Raw genomic sequence first — 21,500 nt, 5'->3', positions numbered from 1 at the left:
GTCAGCTTTCTGCAAATGAGGTTTCCACTCTACTTCCATTCCCTCACCTGTCCCTGACTCTTTACCTTGCTTGCTGTGTACCCAAGCAGGCCAATGAAACTTCTCTCACAGGCCTCCCTCCCTCCCCCAATCCTTTCTTAGCCTTCTAAACTGCCTGCATTACATGATGCTGACCTGACTTTTCTTTAATAAAACTGCAACTTGGGTGTTGATAATCTTCCTTTTTAAAGTCTTTAGAGATGATTCACATAGGAAACTATCTTCAATTTTTAGACTTCTAGACCTACAAAAACCATTTTGATTATGTGCACTGGTTTGCATTGTCCCTCCTAGAAAGCAGAAAATTTGAGAAAATGGCATCTCAATTTTTTGACTCCTAATTGTGTGTCAGCCTGTGACCTTCACTTGCTCCATCCCACCTTGAAACTGATTTGAAACTGAACTTAATTTTTTTTCTTTTTGTGATAAGACTTTTATCTTCCTGATTAGTTGCGTGGTGGAATTCAGCATATTTCAATCTCAACCTATGGAAACCTGCAAAGTTCAGTTCACAGTATATGTAGTCATCACTCAAGGTCTACCAAAATTATATGTCTAGACTAGAGGAACAAGTCTGGAAGCAGAAGACACACATGTGAGCCCTGGCCTTGTCACTAACTAGAGAGGTGACCTTGGGCACATCACTGAATTGTGTTTCCTCTCATTTCCTTCATTTGTAAACTTCAGCTGGTAAACCCTGACCTACCCACCTTCCAGGCCTGTTAAAAGCTAAAATGAAATAATACATATGAAAACACTTTGGTAAGTAAAAAATAAAAATCCTCACAACCATATTATGAAAGCAAATGCTGAGCTAGCCTTTATGTTTTTATTCCAAGACTCATTCCACACTATGTCTTCTTGCAGTTTATCCTTTTTATCATTACAGCAGAGAAACATAAATCTTTTAGCCCCTGGTGCAAACAGCACATAAGTAGATATTTTGAACATCAGATGGCTAGATAGTGTTACTTCTTCACTGATAAAAATCACTGCTAGTAACAGGGATCTTATTCTTTCTTCCAGATAGGGGGAACATGATTATGTGCTAGAAAGGGTACTGGGTAGAACTTGAGATTGCCTGGATTCTAAGCTAGTTCTGTGTTAAATTGCTGTGTGATATTAAAAAGATCACACATCACCCTCCCTCTGTAAATTGAAGGGATTGAGCTATATGATTTCTTAAGTTTCTCTACAGTTTGCAAATTATGGGACTACTTCCTGGCAAGTGGCTATGAACATATGTGCAAACAAAGGCTTAATGGTGGAAATGAACTAAGTGAAAATAATGCAATGGAGAAGAATCCAGATATTTTTTCCTCAATGTGGGCACGTGTGTACACATGGTGTGTCTAACCCACAGATAATGAATACACTCTAAAATACGTTAAATTTCCTGTGGGGGAAAAAGGTGGAAAGCCCAGTAGGCAGGTAAAAATAGGAAACTGCATTTCAAGAGAGAGGTGGTGATTGATAATACACATTTGGATTATAGTTGAAGCCATTTGGAGTGGATAATCTCACCCAGGGGTACCACAATGATAAGAAAATGGGGGATTTAGATGGAATCTTGGATTATGCTAATATTTAAAAGTCAAGAAGGATCACAGAGAATCTAAAAAGTAGCAGACAGAGCAGATGGGCAAGAGGCCAATCAGCAGAAATAGGGAGAGAAATTAAAAACAGGCTGTTTACTTCCACCTCATTAAAAAAAATCCTCACAAATCTTTTCTTCATTAGAAATCTATTGACCAGTTTATCTTTTTGGAAGGAAGAAGACTAAAGTAGCAGTCCTTCCCTGAACTTTTTTTTAACTTCCTTAGCTCCATCTTTTGTAAACTCAAGTTTGAATACAATTTTCCTCATTGCAGTGCCTCTAGATCCTTTCTGAATTAAGGATTCTTCTGAGCTTCTAGTGAAATCAAGGCATTCCCTCCTCTAGAGAGCCATTCATCATCATGCAATGTTATATTCAGTTTGGGCTGAGACTTATAGACTATAGCTTCAGAATCCTTGCTCTAATAAAATATAAGACTTGTTTATTATGGTAAAAACACATAACATGAAATTTACCCTTTAAACAAATTTTTAAGTGTACAGTATGTTTTTGTTAAGTATATGCACAATATTGGACGGTGAATCTCTAGAACATTTTCATCTTGCACAACTGAAACTTTATACTCATTGAAGAGCAACACCCATTTCCACCTCTGCCCAGTTCCTGGCAATCACCATTCTACTTTCTACTTCTACAAATTTGACTACTTTAGATACCTCATATAAGTGGAATCATGCAGTGCTTGTCCTTTTGTAACTAGCTTATTTCACTTAGGCTAATGTTCTAAAGGTTCATCTATATTGTAGCTTATGACAATATTTCCTTTCCTTTAAAAGGCTGAGTAATAGTCTATTGTATGTATATACTGTCTACGGCCATACCACCCTGAACGCACCCGATCTCATCTGTATGTATATACTACATTTTCTTTAGCTATTTATCAGTCAGTGCGCATTTAGGTTGTTTCCACCTCTTGGTTATTGTGAATAATGATTCAGTGAACACGGGAATGCAAATATCTCCTCAAGATCCTGATCTAAATTCTTTCGGATAAATATCTACATGTAAGATTGCTGGATCATTTGGGAGTTCAATTATTAATTTTTTCCGGAAACTCCATACTATTTTCCATAGTGGCTATCCCATTTTTACATTCCTACCTAGAGTACACAAAGATTACAATTTCTCAACTTCTTCACCAACACTTGTTGATCTAGATTTCTTTTTTTTTTTAATAGTGGTTATCCTAACAGGTGTAATGTGATATGCATTGCATTTCCCTGATGATTAGTGGTGTTGAACATCTTTTCATATACCTGTTGGATATTTGTATGTGTTCTTTGAATAAATATCTATTCAAACCCTTTGCCCATTTTTAATCAATTTATTTGTTTTTTAGGGGTTTTTTTTTTGTTTGTTTGTTTGTTTGGCTATTGAGCTTCAAAAGTTCCTTATGCATTTTGGATATTAAGCGTTTATGAGATATATAGTTTGCAAATATTTTCTCTCATTCTGTAGGTTGCTTATCATTTTTGTTGTTTTTGTCTGTCTTGTTGTGCAGAAGCTTTTTAGTTTGATGTAGTCCCAATTGTTTACTTTTGCTTTTCTTTTTTTTTTTTAAAGATTTTATTTATTTATTTGAGAGTGAGAGAATGAGCAGCAGGATGGTGAGTTTAAGGAGAGGAACAACTAGTCTCCCCATTAAGCAAAAGGAGCCTGATACAGGGCTTGATCCCAGGACCTCAGGATCATGACCTGAGCTGAAGACAAATGCTTAACCAACTGAGCCACCCAGGCACCCCATACTTTCACTTTTCTTGCCTATGCTTTTGGTGTCATCTCCAAGAAATCATTACCAAGACCAATGTCATGAAGATTTTCCCCTATATTTTCTCCTAGGAATTTCATGGTTTCAAGTCTTACCTTTAAGTCTTTTATCCATCTTGAGGTCATGTTTATGGTCCAGTTTCATTCTTTCGCATGTGGACACCCAATTGTCCCCCACAGTATTTATTAAACAGACTATCTTTTCCCCCATCCTGTGTTCTTGGTGCTCTTGTTAAAGATTAATTGACCACGTATGCTTGGGTTTAATTTCTGGGGTTTTCTATTATACTCCATCGATTTATGTGTCTGTTTTTATGCCAGTATTATACTGTTTGGATTCCTATAACTTTGCAATATTGTTTGAAATTAGGACGGGGCATGCCTCCAGCTTTGTTCTTCTTTCTCAAGATCACTTGGGCTAGTCAAGGTCTTTTGTAGTTCTACAGAAAATTTAGAACTGTTTTTTCCCTTTCTGTGAAAAATGCCATTGGAAGTTTGATAGAAATAGCATTAAATCTATAGATTGCTTTGTGTTCTATGGACATAACATGTGTTCATTTAAAGAGCTCACATAGTTATTGAAATAATGTTTCAATAGAAAATTTAACAATATTCATTCTGTGAGCTTAATTTGCCCTAGATTGAGAGAACAATTACTAAATGCTAGGCATTCTGCAAGGCACTTTTCATATATTATTGGCAATGATTACAACGACCCTGCAAGGTAGGTATTTTTAACTGTCTTCCAAATGAGAAGTGAGTGAGTTTCCAACTGAGCCAGGAAATGGTAAAACCAGGATTACAGAACAAAGAGGCTGGAGAAGCATCCTGTGATAACTTTATTAATCATGTCCCTGTTGTATATTCCTCTTTGCAAGGGAAGCAAGTGATTGGAGTCCTCCATTCTGCTCTCTTCGTGTTTCTACTTGGGAGTACTTCTGCTAGAATAACTCACTTGGCCTGTTTCTCCACCCCTGGGGAAGTTAAAAATTCTGTCTAGTTAAGTGAGAAGAGTTTTAGGAAGCCTATTATTACTGCCTATATATTCCCTGTCCACCAATCCAGCTTTTAACAGTAATAAACAGATATTTTTCATCTCTGCCTCTCTGTTTCCTATGTTTTTCAGTTTGTTCTGAACTTGAGAATAGATGAGATAGGTGTTATTTCTACATAGTTTGTGTGTCCTCTGTCCACTTATATATTCCATATTGTCTCCTGAATGTCTGTATGGGCCTATTTCTAGTTTTTTAAAAAAGATTTTATTTATTTATTTGAGAGAGAGCATGAGCATGGGGAGGACAGAGGGAAAGGAACAAGCAGACTCTCCACTGAGTGGGGATCCTGACACAGGCCTCAACCCCAGGACTGTGAGATCATGACCTGAGCCAAAGTCAGATGCTTAACTGACTGAGCCACCCAGGTGCTGCTATATGGGCCTATTAACACAACACTGGTTGAACATTTATCTCCAAAGAAGATGTCCAGCTGGCTGACAGATACATGAAAAGATGTTCAACATCATTCATCATCAGGGAAATGCAAATCAAAACCACAATGAGATAACACTTCACCCCTGTCAGAATGGCTAAAGTAAAAAACTCAAGAAACAAGTGTTGGCAAGGTTGTAGAGAAAAAAGGAACCCTCATGCACTGTTGATGGGAATGTAAACTGATACAGCTGCTGTAGAAAACAGTATGGAGTTTCCTCAAAAAGTTAAAAATAGAACTACCCTATGATCCAGTAATTTCACTACTGTGTATTTACCCCCCAAAATATAAAAACATTAATTCAAAAAGATATATGCACTCCTATGTTTATTGTAGCATTATTTACAATAGCCAAGGTACAGAAGCAGTCCAAGTGTCCATTGTTAGATGAATGGATAAAGATGTCACACACACACACACACACACACACACACACACACACTAGAATATTACTCAACCATCAAAAAGAATGAAATCTTGCCTTTGCAACAACATGGATTGATCTGAGAGTATAATGCTAAATAAAAACAAGTCAGTCAGAGAAAGACAAATACCATATGGTTTCACTCATATGTGGAATTTAAGAAAAAACAAATGAGCAAAGGAAAAAAGAGAGAGAGAGAGAAACCAAGAAAGAGACTCTTACCTACAGAGAACAAACTGCTGTTTACCAGAAAGGAGGTGGGTGAGGGAGATTAAGGGAGTGCACTGGTCATGATGAGCACTGAATAATATGTAGAATTGTTGAATCATATCTTGTACACCTGAAACTACTATAACACTGTATGTTAACTAAATTGAATTAAAATAAGAAAAATAAAACAGAATGGAAAATTTTTTTATGGGAAAATTTTTTAAAAAGAAAGCATGTGTGGGAATTAGGCCTAAGCTCCGAATGATCCTAAAGGGAGTTTGATCTGAGCATCTTTAGGAAAGAAACAGAGAATGAAGAACACTTCTTGAATTTGGCTTTGAGGCCCTCTTCCCTTCATTACCACAATGATTGCTGCCCTTTTCCCCTAGAAGCAGGTTCTACCGGGAAAGGCTGCTTAATCCCATTTCTTTACCTTTTCTTCCATTCTGGTACCATAGACTTCCCTCTTCTTGTGTGTGTACTATCAGTCACCATTTAAGAAACCATTTCTGTTCTAACTCAAATATTGTTTACAGATTGTTTACTGACTAAGAAGTTGTCATAGGCAAATTATCCCATTAGAGAAATATAGCCTGTGTTTTGTAATTGTGACCTAGTGTTTTATGGCATGTACTCAGTGAATTTTTATCAAGTCATCTTTATTTCATCACAGCCTTGGGAAAAATAAAGTAAGAGAATAAAAGTCACTATTTTACATGTGAAACCAAAGGCAAAATAGATTCATTGCTTTACTAATCATGATCCATGCTTTCCTGAAAAATTGAGTGTTGGTGGGCCCAGAACTTTCTGGGGCCAGGTGACCCATAAGCAAAAGGTGACCCAGATAATTTTTTTAAATGAAACAAATGTCATGAATAATCTCAAACGTTGTCCATTTTAAATCTCACCAATTGGAACTGCTGGATCATTCTTCTTGGATTTCTATGGTCCCACTTCCACTCCTTCCCTATTTATCTCCTCCTTGCCCAACAATAACCCTGATTCTTCTGAATGTTTCTCACCAAGGAGAGATCTGGGGCAATGATAATTATCAGTGGAGAGGGAAACAAAGTCTAATGTTTCAGGTATTATTCATATACAGATTACATGAAAACAACAGCAAGCTCCTCCTTCCAACCTAGCTGTGTATCTAAGGGTGTGCTGGGGGAGTACAACAAAGGACAATTTTAAGTAGACTATCCTACCAAAGACTCTTATTCCTGCAGAATTTTGCCTAGGGCTAGGGAAAGATTTTATGGTTAAGGCCCTTTTTTGAGTTAAAGCCACTATAACATTAGTATACAAAATACTATAGCTTTATTTAACTATTTTAGTTAAATAAATCATTGTAAATACATGGTGCTGAAGAAATAGAGTTTTAGTTTCTCTGTGGATGACTTTGTAAAGATTCCTCCTATTGTTAAGGTATCCAATTTGGATCATGCTATGCTTTTATCCACTCAGAAATAATATCAATTGTCTCATGGAATCTCAGAATCTTGGCTTGGTCTTATGTTTGAGACATATTGTAGAGCCTTTTCATCCTCGAGGTGACAAATTTGGATAGCTTGTGTGTGTATGTATGTGTGTGTGAGTGAGTGTGTGTGTGTGTTTGCATGTGTGTGTATGTATGTGCGTATGTGCATAAGAGGCTGCCATCTGTGGTGGTTGGTGCTTCCTGGGAAGGCTTGTTGGAGCAGGAGTTGGTTTGTTTGTGTTCTAAGTTCACACTAATGTCAGCCCAATTGGAAAACCTCAATTTGCCATTGGCAAAATCAGTCATCTGGTACAAGTTCAGCTGGGCTGTAATGAATGTTTGCCACTGCTCTAGAGGAGTTTCAGCCAGGGATTGATTCCTTTATATCAAGAATGTGAAAATCAGATGAACTGCTCAGATCCAACATGTGGGCTTGAATGTGGCCCTTTTTTGGTACCCAGGTTGGACAGGGGCAACTGCTTGCTTTGAGTTTGGGGCTAGCCAATCTGTGCTACTTCTAAAATGCCATTTTCTGTGAGCCAGTCATTGCTCCTTGGTCATTAATAAAATATTTTTGGTACATATTAAGCTCATACCTCAACTCCACCATCTATGGAAGGAAAAAAATCACATGCACAAATATACAAAACCCAGCCATTTTTCTTCCAAAAAGTTTCCATCACTTTGCTCTCCTATAGAGGCACAAGAGGACTACCAATTCAGTGTACATGTGAGCAAAACAAAGCCTCCGCTACAGTTTTGATGAAGCCCTGGAGGAGTACACAGCTGACACTCAAAATTTGGACTTAGATATGCTTATTTTCTTTCTTTCATAGTTTATTTTTACTTTGGACTAAGTAGAAATGAACCTCATTTATTAAATCTTAGCTAAAGAGGAAACCATCTTGCTTTGGCTTGAATCTAAAATGATCTAGGCCGGGATCCCTGGGTGGCGCAGCGGTTTGGCGCCTGCCTTTGGCCCAGGGCGCGATCCTGGAGACCCGGGATCGAATCCCACGTCGGGCTCCCGGTGCGTGGAGCCTGCTTCTCCCTCTGCCTGTGTCTCTGCCTCTCTCCCTCTCTCTGTGTGACTATCATAAATAAATAAAAATTAAAAAAAAAATGACCTAGGCCGAAATGGAAAGAGTAACCAACTACTTTTGCCCAGGAGTATCAAATGGGCTGATTCATTTCTCCAACTACTTTGTTTGGGGGAGATAGTTCCAGGCAGGTATACATGTGCCTACCTTCACTCATATGGATCCATGTGTACACACACAACCCTTCACTCATATGGATCCATGACCAAAGCCATACATAAACCAATGTTCAAATTTGGGAATGCCTGGCTCCTTTCTCTGAGGGTCTGGCAGCTCATATTGCTAACGAAAGAATATTCTGGAACAAATGTTAGGAACCTGACAGTTACTTGATGTTCTAATATACAGGGCACTTTTAGTGTTTTATCTTTCACTGGTTTAGATTAAACTTCAGAAACCTGGCTATCATACTTCACTCCCTCTTTCTTCCCATATCACTGACACGCACTCAGTCATGGAGCTCTGTCATTTCTAGTCCTAAAATAGCTCCCAAATTCATCAACTCTTTCCGAGTTTACTGCCACTCCATCATCATCTCACACCTAGTTCACTAGAACAGCTTCCTAACTGGGTTCTCTGATGCTGGCAGTTCTGTTCAGATGTTTCCAATCTATTCTCCATTTTGCAGCACTTTGTGGCCAGGGCACTCTTTCCAAAGCACAAACCCTATGTCACTCCTCTATTTAACTTTTTTTCCCAACTGTTTCCCATTGTTTACTGAACAAAATCTAAGTCCTTTGACTAAGATCATTCTTATGTGGCTCCTGCCTACATAGCCAGCCCCATGAAACCCCACCTCATCCCATCCCCTCAACTCAGATCTCCAGAGATCCAAGGCATAATTGCCATATATAACATTTTAATAGTTTCATGTGTACAATATAATGATTGACTATTTGTATACAGTGAGAAATGATTGCCACAGTAAGTCTAGTTACCATCTACCACCATACATAGTTACACATTTTTTTCTTGTAATAAGAACTTTTTTGGATTTTACTCTTAGTAAATATGCAATACAATATTATTAAGTATAGTCCCAAGGCTGTACATTATTACATCCCCATGACTTATTTATTTCATAACTAGAAGTTTGTGCCTTTGATTTCTCTCACCCATTTCATTCACCCAATAATTGCCCCCTCGCCACATACCACCACCACTGCTTCTCTCCTCTGGCAACCACCTTGGGTATATCTCTTAATCATGCAATGGAAGATAAGGACTGGCTCCCCTACAGCAGCCAGCAAATAGAACACCATAAAGAGGCTCCTCTAGGAATTCACAACCAAACAGAATCCTGAGATGACCAAATTCTAAGCCCAGAAAGCTTTTTACATTGATGCTGTTTATTGGTCCATGTTACTGAAGAACTAATAACAGGAAGAGGAAAAAATGTAAAAACGTGGCTGCACTATAGAAAAAGAATATATGGAATACTAACTGCCATCTTCTTAACAGATTCTCCAAAAACTGGCCCCTGTCCTGCTCGCAAGCTTTACCTCTCCCCCATCTTTTATTTTCCCTCTGGCCATACCAAACCCTAGCCCGACCACCCTCATCTTGTGGTATATCCTACCTCCATAATTATACTCTTACTGTCCTTCTACCTAGCTTACATTTGCCTTTGCTTTAGGTAATTTCTACCAACACTTTTAGATTTAGCTCAGGTTTTAGATTTAGCTCAGGTCTTACTTTTCCAGGAAGCCTTCCTCAACCAACCAACATGCACATGCATGTGGCTGAACGCACTTGCACGCGTGCGCACACACACACACAGAGTCTAGATATACATCTGTATAAATCAGGACTCTTTTGCTTACAAGTAACAAAAATATAACACAAATCAACTTAAACCCAAAGAAAAGGGTCATTGACACTAATTGAAAAGCACAGGGGTAATTTGAAACATAGCTAGATCCAGGTGCTCAAATCATGTCATCAGCAATCAGTTTCTATCTCTTAGTTCTTATCTTCTTTATGTTGACTCAGTTCTCCAGTAGGCTCTCCCAGCCTGGGGGCCAAAGCCACAAAGAGCTACAGATTTGCATTTTGCCACTTAGCAATCCTAGTAGAAACACAGACCCACTTTCTCAATAGCCCCAGCAAAACTTCCAGAATTAAATCCATCCCTGAACTAATATAACAATGGCCAGAGAAGGAGAATTCTCCAGTTAGCCAGATGTATTAGTCAGGGTACTCCATAGAAACAGAGAGGCAAGAAGTCCCATGATCTACCTGCTGCCTGCTAGTTGGAGAACCGGAAAGCTGGTGGTATAATTCAGTTCCAACCAGAAGGTCTGAGAACCAGGAGCCCTAAGGTCCAAAGACAGGGGTAAATAGTGATATCCCAGCTCAAGTCAATAGTAAATTTGCCCTTCCTCTGCCTTTTTGTTCTATTCAGGCCCTTGACAGGTTGGTTGATGCCACAGGCATCAATGAGGGTTAGATCTTTATTCAGTCTACTGATAAAAATGCTAATCTCTTGGAACGCTTAAGTGGCTCAGTGGTTGAGTGTTTGCCTTTGGCTTAGGGTGTGATCCTGGGGTCCCAGGATCAAATCCCACATCAGGTTCCCAGCAGGGAGCCTGCTTCTCCCTCTGCCTATGTCTCTGCCTCTCTCTCTCTGTGTCTCTCATGAATAAATAAATAAAATATTTTAAAAATGTTAATCTCTTCCAGAGACACCCTCACAGACACACACAGAAATAATATTTTACCAGCTTTTTGGGCATCCAGTTGACATATAAAATGGGTGATATGTTCACACTTAGTTTTCTTCGTACGTTCTCCCATGTTTCTCTCCCTTCCAATGCTTCTGATCAGATAATATCATTTTTATTTGTATATACGCATGACTCCTCCACAAGACTGTGAGTTCTTATGTCTATCTCTATATTGCTAGAGATTGCATGGAAACTTGGTTTCTAGAAGGTATTCTCAGTCAACAAAAGATGAATGAATGGCCTTGCTGTATATTTTGAAAAGACGATGAAATTACATGGAGCCATACTGAAAGCTAAGCCAGACAAATAGTTTAATTTTATAATTAGACAAATTAATAGCATAAGTCTAATTTATTTGATTAAATGCACAATTATTACTGGGTTGCATGGTAAGAGGCATAAATAGTGAACAGTTCATTCATTATTCCAAATTATATAATAAATGCCTTCTATGTGTCAGGCACTATGCTAGACACTGAGATTAGCCTTTCCCTATTAATTAGCCCTTCAACATTAATTAGAGTCAGTAGTGTACAGTGATTGTATGTGTGGGCTCTAGGGCCCTGGATTAAAATTATAGTGCTTATAGTTACTAGTTAAGTGCCCTTAGCCAGTCACTTAACCACTGTGTCTAGTTTCTTCTTCTATTAAATAGGAATAGTACCTACCATAGAGCGTTATTGTGAGGATTAAAAGTAGAAATGAATGTGAAGAGTTGAGAATAGTACCTAGGACATTTTTAAGTGCTTAATAAGTGTTAACTCATGATCAGCTATTAGCAGAAACTTCTCTCTATGTAAATATTGCTTTAGCCGTTATGCTTGACCTGAAGCAAGACTTTAGATTGGGGATTTAAAATGGATCCCGAATACAACTTCTGTACTTCAAGAAAGGAAAATAGAACAGAATAGAAGCTTCTCTTAGCCCTGGCAGAATTATATTTGGACATAGAACTGAGGATGTTGGCTTTCTTAGTGTGAAATTGCCATTTCCTAGTGAGCCACCAGTCTAAGCCTAATGGATCTAGAGAAGGAAGAAGTGGTCTTTTCTGTTGGGGAAAAGGTGGTGTTCCACAAGAGCTAGGAGATGAGTCTTAAATCCCAACATCACCACTCCATGGAGCTCACTAGGAGAATCACAGTATAAGCAACAGGGGTGGCTTAACAGGGTTTGCTAGCAACATATACAAGTTCTAAGTGGGCTCTTTGATTTAATTAAGAGAGGACAATGTTTGGTGGCCAGCAAACCTGGGCTAAAATCCAAATTCTTCTCTTTACTGACTATAGCATCTTAGGGAAAAAATAATGATCACACTTCAGACCCTTTGAGTGCTTACTATATGTCAGTAACTATCCAAATCACCTTATATACATTGTTTTAATTCTTGCAAACAACCTCATGAGGTAGATTTTTCTATTACTATCTTCTTCTTTTTGACTATTTTGGAAATATTTATTTTTAATTACAAGAATAATAGAAAATCCTCATAAAAGAAATGTAAATAGTACAGAAGTCCTCATATCCTCACCCAACCCCACCCTGAAGTAAATGTGAAAACATTTTGTTCTATATCCTTTCCAGGCCTGTTTCTATGAATACACAAACAAATATAGGTATCTATCTTTAGGGGAAAAAAGGAAAATTTCATAAATACTCTTCTACAATTTGCTTTTTCAATTTTGTTATCTATCATGGACATCTTTTCATGTCAGTACATTTGGATCTATCTTATTCTATCTAATGCGTATAGAGTATTCCATTGTTTGGTTGTACTGTGTTTTAATAACTAGCCCAATATTGACAGACATTTAGGATTTCAATTATTTATATTGCAAACTATGCTGCAACAAACATTTCATACTTACACTTTAGGATACTTTTATACATATTTCTTTAAGATAGGATAAATTTATAGTGATATGAGAATGCTGGGTCACAAAGAATATGCATACTTAATATTTTGATCAAGGCTGTCAAATTGCTCTCCAAAGGTCTATCATTCTTTTCATGTTTTTGAGTAACATTTAGTTAATATAGAATGAATTGTTGAAGCTCTGTTTAACTATGACAACTTTCCTAGGTTGTTTGGGATAGTTTCCCCATGGATCTTAAATAATTATTAATAAAGTCACATGAATATCATCTTGATTAAACTTTTCAAAGGAATGTATGGATAAGTAGTGTTTTGCATTTTTAAGGTTATTTTATTTTTTTAAATATTTTATTTATTTATTCATGAGAGACACACACACACACACACACAGAGAGAGAGAGAGAGAGAGAGAGAGAGAGGCAGAGACACAGGCGAAGGCAGAAGCAAGCTCCATGCAGAGAGCCCAATGCGGGACTCCATCCCCGGACTCCAGGATCACACCCTGGGCCAAAGGCAGGCGCTAAACTGCTGAGCCACCCGGGAATCCCCCAAGTTATTTTATTTTTTATGATTCAACAATTCTATACATTACTCAGAGCTCATCACGAGAAGTATACTTTTAAGCCCCTTTATAGATTTTACCCATTCCCCCCAACGATCTGCCCTCTGGTAACCACCTATTTGTTCTCTGTATTTAAGAACCTTGTGGGGATTTTGTGTTTCTCTCTTTTTCTTTGTTTGTTCATTTGTTTTGGTTTTTAAATGCTACATATGAGTGAAATCATATGGTATTTGTCTTTCTCTGTCTGACTTATTTCACTTAGTAATATATCCTGTAGGTCCATATATGTTGTGGCATATGACAAAATTTCTTTTTGAAGGCTGATATATATATATATATATATGATTTGTATATATGTATATGGTATGTATATATATACATGATACATGTATGTGTGTGTATATGTATATATATCACATCTTTATCCATTCATCTATCAGCAGACACTAGGCTGGTTCCATATACTAGCTATTATAAATCATGCTGCAGGGGTGCCTGGGTGGCTCAGTTGGTTAAGCATCTGCCTTCAGCTCAGGTCATGATCTGAGGGTCCTGAGATGGAGCCCCATGTCAGGCTTCCTGCTCAATGAAGAGTCTGATTCTCCCTCTCCTTCTCCCTCTGCCCCCCACCTCTGGTTCATGCTCTTTCTCTCAAATAAATAAATAAATAAATAAATAAATAAATAAATATTTTTTAAAAATCATGCTGCACTAAACCTAAGGGTTGTGTAATTTTTTAATTAGTGTTTTAATTTTCTTTGGATAAATACCCAATAGTGAACTTACTGGATCACATGGTATTTCTATTTTTAATTCTTTGAGGAACCTCTATACTGTTTTCCACAGTGGCTGCACCAATTTGCATTCCCACCAACAGCGCATGAGGGTTTATTTTTCTTCTTTTACAAGCAGAAGAAACTGAAAGGGAGGCAAGTTAAGTAACATGCTTAAGATCACATACCTAGTAAATGCGGAAGCCAGGTTTCCAATCCGGGAACTCTAGCTATAGAAGTCACACAATCAGCCTCTCTGAGCCTCAGATTCCTCATCTGTAAAGTTGGCTTAATCGTATTTACCTCTTAGGATTGCTGTGAGGATTAGAGATGTACTGGTGGAAGCATTTTGCACAATACTGGGCACATGGAAGGAGCTCTCTAAATTAGAGTTATTATTTTGTCTTCCATTTTTCCTAGGTGCAGCAGGACTGGACTGTCCTTCTTTGTTGCCAGTGCTATTTCTTGATCCTTATTAGTCTAACTACAAATTCGTTTCTGTATGATGAAGGTACCACTGAGTTAATTATAGAATAAAGGAAACTTTGGTGCCAATGGTCTATTTAGTTCACTCTCAAACTGTGATTCTACCTTCTATGTTCTGATTACACATGCCACGCACCAGATCTCCCAATACTGGCTGCTGTGGCTCCTCACTCTCCATTTTACCTTTCCAACTGGGACACCTGCCAGACTGACCACATTTCTACCTTTCATCTCATTATGGAAAAACGGATCTGAAAAGAACTGAAAAGCCAGCTGGCTGGGAGACCCTCATGGACACAAATATCCCTGAAAGGGATTTTGTTTTATTTTTTGTTATTGTAAATATTATTTTTATCAAGGTACAATTGACATACATTATATTAGTTTCATATATACAACATAGTGATTTGACATTCATATACATTGTGAAATGATCATTACAATAAATCTAGTTATCATCTATCAACATACAAAGTTCATACAGTATTACTGACTGTATTTCCCATGCTGTACATTACGTCTCCATGACATTTATTTTGTAACTGGAAGTTTGTACTTCTTGATCCCTTTCCCTCAACCTCCTCCCTTTCTAGCAACCACCAATCTGTTCTCTGTATTTGTGAGTCTGGATTTTGTTTTATTTGTTTATTTGTTTCATTTTCTGGATTTCTCATATAAGTGAAATCACACCGTATTTGTCTTTCTGTGTTTCATTCGTTTCACTTAGCATAATACCCTCAAGGTCTATCCATGATGTTGCAAATGGCAAGATTTTATCTCTTTTTTTGGATATGTAACATTCCATTGTATGTGTGTATGTGTGTGTTTGTGTGTGTATATACTTTGTGTATATATACATATATATATGTGTATGTGTGCATGTATATATACTTCTTTATCCATTTATCCATCAATGGATACTTAGGTTGTTTCCAGATCTTAGCTATTATAAATAATGGTGCAATGAACATAGGGGTGCATATATCTTTTCAAATTAGTATTTTCATTTTCTTCAGATAGTATTCAGTAGTGGAGTCATTGGATCATATGGTAATCCTATTTTTTCATTTTTTAAATTGAAGTGTAATTGACATACAATGTTACATTAGTTTCAGGTGTACAACAAATTGATTTGACAATTCTATACAATATTTTTTAAAGATTTTATTTATTTGAGAAAGAGAGAGAGAGAGAGCATGAGTCAGGGGGGAGGGGCAGAAAAAGAAGTAGACTCTCCACTAAGCAGAAACTTGATGCAGGGCTCAATCCCAGGACCCTGAGATCATGACCTGAGCCAAAGGCAGATGTTTAACTCACTGAGCCCCCCAAGTGTTCCAATACACCATTTTTAATTTTTTGAAGAACTTCCATACTTCTTTTCTATAGTAATTGCACCAATTTATATTCCCACAAACAGTGCATGCGGAGTCCTTTTTCTCCACATCCTCACCCAACATTTGTTATTTCTTGTGTTTTTATTTTAGTCATTTTGCAGGTGTAAAGTGATATCTCATTGTGGTTTTAATTTACATTTCCCTGATGATTAGTGATCTTTCCATGTATTTGTTGGACATCTGTTTGTCCTCTTTGGAAAAATGTCTATTCAGATCCTTCGCCCACTTTTTAATCAAATTGTTATTTTTCCTATTATTATTGAGTCTTATGAGATTTTTTTAAAAGATTTTATTTATTTATTCATGAGAGACGGAGAGAGAGAGACAGAGAGGCAGAGACACAGGCAGAGGGAGAAGCAGGCTCCATGTAGGGAGCCTGACGTGGGACTCGATTCGGGGTCTCCAGGATCATGCACTGGGCTGAAGCCTGCGCTAAACCGCTGAGCCACCAGGGCTGCCCCAAGATATTTCCATATTTTGGATATGAAACCTTGAAAGAGATTTTAAATTGTGGCCAGTTACTTCATTCCTTATTGGTAACTTTTATTTTCCTGTCACCCTCACATTATATTGAATATGTATCTAATCATAGAAACAAAGATCAAAACTAAACTTAAAACATGGAAAGAAAAATAGCAACTAAAAACCCCATCTGCCAGTGATGAGCTTGCACTCTTACAATTGCAATGCAAATAGTTCTGATCCTTTGGGAAAACAATTTGGTAATTTGCATCAAGAGCCATAATTATGTTCCTGCCCTTTGACACGGCAATGCCTCTCAGGAATTCTATCCTAAAGACAGACTTCAGTAGAAGGAAAACAAAAGTCTATAGACACTAAGATTGTCAGTGCAGTATTACTTTTACTAGCAAAAGACTGGAAATAATCTCAGTGCTGAATGACTTGATGTATGCTAGGGTCCACCAATAAATGAAACAGGAATAAAAGGTTCAATTCATAATGTTAAATGAATAAAGCAGAATACAAAATAGTTACAATCAAGTAAAATTGTCTTTATATGGACACAACCTAGAAAGGACTATAGAAAATTAAAATTCTTGCATTAGGACAGTGGGCCATATTATAGTTTCTCCCGTCCCACTTCAGCGTGATTATTGATTTTAATATGTGTTTGTTTCAGGGGTGAGAGTGGGAAGGAGTTGAGGAAAGAATTTTAAATATCAGCCCTCTTTTTTTCATAAATTTATTTTTTATTGGTGTTCAATTTGCCAACATATAGAATAACACCCAGTGCTCATCCCATCAAGTGCCCCCCTCAGTGTCCGTCACCCAGTCACCCCCACCTCCCGCCAACCTCCCCTTCCACCACCCCTAGTTCGTTTCCCAGAGTTAGGAGTCTCTCATGTTCTGTCTCCCTTTCTGATATTTCCCACTTATTTTTTCTCCTTTCCTCCTTATTCCCTTTCACTAGTTTTTATATTCCCCAAATGAATGAGAACATATAATGTTCGTCCTTCTCCAATTGACTTATTTCACTCAGCATAATACCCTCCAGTTCCATCCACCTCGAAGCAAATGGTGGGTATTTGTCATTTCTAATAGCTGAGTAATATTCCATTGTATACATAAACCACATCTTCTTTATCCATTCATCTTTCGAATATCAGCCCTCTTAACATTATTTCCTAATAATTACCTTACGAGTAAAGCCAACTGAGAAATCAAATTAATTTTGTCTCTCAATACAAAGATATACAGCACCTGCACCTACTCATCCTATCCAATATGCATACTCATATGCTTCCACTCCCCAGCCCTTCCTCTCCTTATCTACTGTGGCACACAGCAGGGCATAAAAGCAAACATACTCAAAAAAGAAAGAAAAAAAGCAGCAAACATACTCATATTTCCATCCCAAATATGCCACTATCAGCTGTGTGACTTTAAGCATCTTACTTTAACTGGTCCAGACCTTGATTTGTTCATTTCAATAATGGGGTTAATAATGGTACTTAACGTTTTCAGATGGTAGGAGAATTAAATAAGTTCATATATACAAAGTGCTTAACACAGTACCTGGTATCATGTAAATGCTCAATAAACATTAGCTTCTGACAACAAAATTGGAATAATACTAGCAACTACCTCATACCTTATCAGGTTTATAGGAATGAAATGGAAGAATAAATCTCAAGCTCCTGGCCCAATACGTGCTAAATTTATGGTAGCTGTCATCAAAAATTGTTGCACTGGGCAGTCTCATCTGGTAACAAATTATCAGATGGTAGAGGGGCATTTAATGCACATTGTGATCCCAAGTAGACTTTTATCTGGAGAGAAATACCTGTTAAAATTCCTTCTAAGCAAGCACTATGAATCTTGGTAACCTGAAGGTCAAGGGGAGTGTGAGATGGTGACTCAGCAGGAAAACATGTGCAGAATAAAGATGAAGCTCTTTTAAAAATTATGAAGAAACTAGAAAATAAACAGAATAATTAATGCAGATTGTAGAAATTCATGGGGCAGCTCTCAAAGGAGTATGCTAAGAGGTCAGAGGCAAGCCAGATAGAAAACTTTAAAAGCAAACTTAGGTGAGTTGAGTAGAAGTGGGGGGGTGAGATCTGAGTTCAGATGAGAAAGAGGCTAATAATAAGAACTAATCTATAGTTAGAATTTACTGTGTTAGGGATTGTGCTAAGCAATTGATGTGCATTAGATCATTTTATCTTCCTTATCTTATGAAGTAAATTTTTATTATTACTCCCATATTATAGTCTGGACCCAGGTATGTCTGACTAAAAACTTCAAAGTATACCAAGTCTCAAAAAATTATCTTCTGGAAGTAAGCCACTGAATCATGTTTAGAAGTTCAAAATTGAATTCATGATCTTTTTCCAGGGAATCCATCCTTTGTTCTATACTTCTCTTTATAGGACCACCATCAACCCAAGCCAGAAACTGGGGAGCCACTCTTGAATGTTCATTCTTTACTTAATTAGCCATTAAGGCCTTCCAGTGTTACTTCCTAAATATTTTTCAAATCCATCTTTTCCTCTTGACTTCCTGCAATCCATGCTTTCATCTCTTCTCCTATGTCGACTATCCTAGTAGTGTCCTATCTGGGCTTCCTGCATCTAGTTCTGACTTCCTTGTAATCTATCCTACAAACTGAAGCCAGCATGATCTCTTTTCTTTTACTTTCTTTTTTTTGTCCAAGGTAGTCCCTCTAAAATGCAGATCTGACCATGTAACTTCCCTATCCCCAAACTTCTAGTTGTTTCATTGTCTTCCAGTTGTCTTCTGAGTAATATCCATGACCTGACTCTCCATGTCCTCCTGACTTGTGCCTACTTCTCTGGCTTTCTCTCCTGCCACTCTATATCCACCAAACTTCATGTAGTTGCTTCTTAATGCACCTCACTATTCCATGGCCTCATGACTTTGCTTCCACAAGTCCTTCTGTCAAGTTAACCCTTTTCAATTCCTTTTCTCTGAGACTTTGAGTCTCAGGTTAGCATCGGTACCCACAAGAAGGCTTTCCTGACCATTAACTGTGCTCTTTTCTACCCTCTGCCTGCTCACCCCATGTCTGACCACTAACTACAATATATTGAAATGATCCTCATGGCTATGGATTATGCCTTGTTCACCTTTATACCCCAGAAACCTACTGCATCCCTGATCCATAATTAGGTTTTCATATATGTTTTTGAACTGTTCTAAGCACTTTGAGTTCTGTATTGAAGTAATGCTTAAAGTATAGAAGCCATAGAAACCTAACAGAAATAACTACCATTTATGAAGCATCTATTGCATGGTGGTCTCCAACTCTGGCACTCACTAGTCCCCACTCTGTCTTATTGTTCTCCATAACTCTTAACACCATCTGTCATGGGATCCCTGGGTGGCGCAGCGGTTTGGCGCCTGCCTTTGGCCCAGGGCGCGATCCTGGAGACCCGGGATCGAATCCCACATCGGGCTCCCGGTGCATGGAGCCTGCTTCTCCCTCTGCCTGTGTCTCTGCCTCTCTCTCTCTCTCTATGTGACTATTATAAATAAATAAAAATTAAAAAAAAAAACACCATCTGTCATATTATATATTTTACTTACTTTTTTGGTTCTCAAAATCACCCCACTATATTGTCAACTCCATACAGGTAGAAATATTTGTCTTTGCCCATTGCTATACCCTCAATGTGTATAACAGTGTCTGGAACATAGTAGGTTCTCAGTAAATATTTTTAAGTGAATATAGAGGGTAGGCACTTCCAGTGTATAATTCCATTTAGTACTCACAACAACCCTGCAAGGTTAGTATTAATGTTTCTATTTCACAGGTGAGGAAATTGAAACTCCTCATCACCCACATAGAGAATGATAATATTTTGAGAAAACTGTTTATTTGTTGAGCCCATAGATTCAAAGACGATTGATTCAGAGATCAAAGTCACAAAGTCTGGGGATGCAACAAAAATATGAGCCCAGGGATCCCTGGGTGGTGCAGCGGTTTAGCGCCTGACTTTGGCCCAGGGCGCGATCCTGGAGACCTGGGATCGAATCCCACGTCGGACTCCCGGTGCATGGAGCCTGCTTCTCCCTCTGCCTGTGTCTCTGCCTCTCTCTCTCTCTGTGTGACTGTCATAAATAAATAAAAAGAAAATTTTAAAAAAGAAATTATCAAAAATATGAGCCCAATGAAATATCAGTTAATAAGTGACTCTCTGATAATCTGAACTAAATAGAAAGACTGTATATACTCTCCCCCCAGGAAGAGACTGTATACTCTTACATAATACAAATAAAGTCTGTTTTGCAACCTGAATAGCTAATTCTATATCTGCTGTTCTAAAAGAATCTGGGGGGTTGTGAGGAATTTCATAGGAAAATTACGAGGCAAGGCCATCAAAACAAGGGTACAAATTTTGCATACAAGCTAAAGATTTTCAGAAAAAAAGTTTATTTGTGGTACGGAGGATTAGGGTGCCTGCTTCACAGCCTCTGTAGTTTACAAACCACACCTGCCTTCATAAGGAGAGATGACAATCAAGCATTTTGCAAAAGGTCTTGCAAGGCTGCCTCTAGTCAGGGTCTGGAATTTAACTACTGTGTCTAGAAATTGGCCAGATCTCAATACAGATGACATACCTCTAGAATTTTTAAATTCTTTTTTTTTTAATTAACTTTTATTGGTGTTCAATTTACCAACATACAGAAAAACACCCAGTGCTCATCCCGTCAAGTGTCCACCTCAGTGCCCATCACCCATTCCCCTCCAACACCGCCCTCCTCCCCTTCCACCACGCCTAGTTCATTTCCCCGAGTTAGGAGTCTTTATGTTCTGTCTCCCTTCCTGATATTTCCCAACATTTCTTTTCCCTTCCTTTATATTCCCTTTCACTATTATTCATATTCCCCAAATGAATGAGAACATACACTGTTTGTCCTTCTCCGATTGACTTATTTCACTCAGCATAATACCCTCCAGTTCCATCCACGTTGAAGCAAATGGTGGGTATTTGTCGTTTCTAATTGCTGAGTAATATTCCATTGTATACATAAACCACATCTTCTTTATCCATTCATATCTTTCGATGGACACCGA

This window comes from Vulpes vulpes, unplaced genomic scaffold (genome assembly GCF_048418805.1).
Source record: "Vulpes vulpes isolate BD-2025 unplaced genomic scaffold, VulVul3 u000000638, whole genome shotgun sequence".
In the NCBI taxonomy this organism is placed as follows: Eukaryota; Metazoa; Chordata; class Mammalia; order Carnivora; family Canidae; genus Vulpes; species Vulpes vulpes.
Note: the sequence above shows the minus strand (reverse complement) of the source record.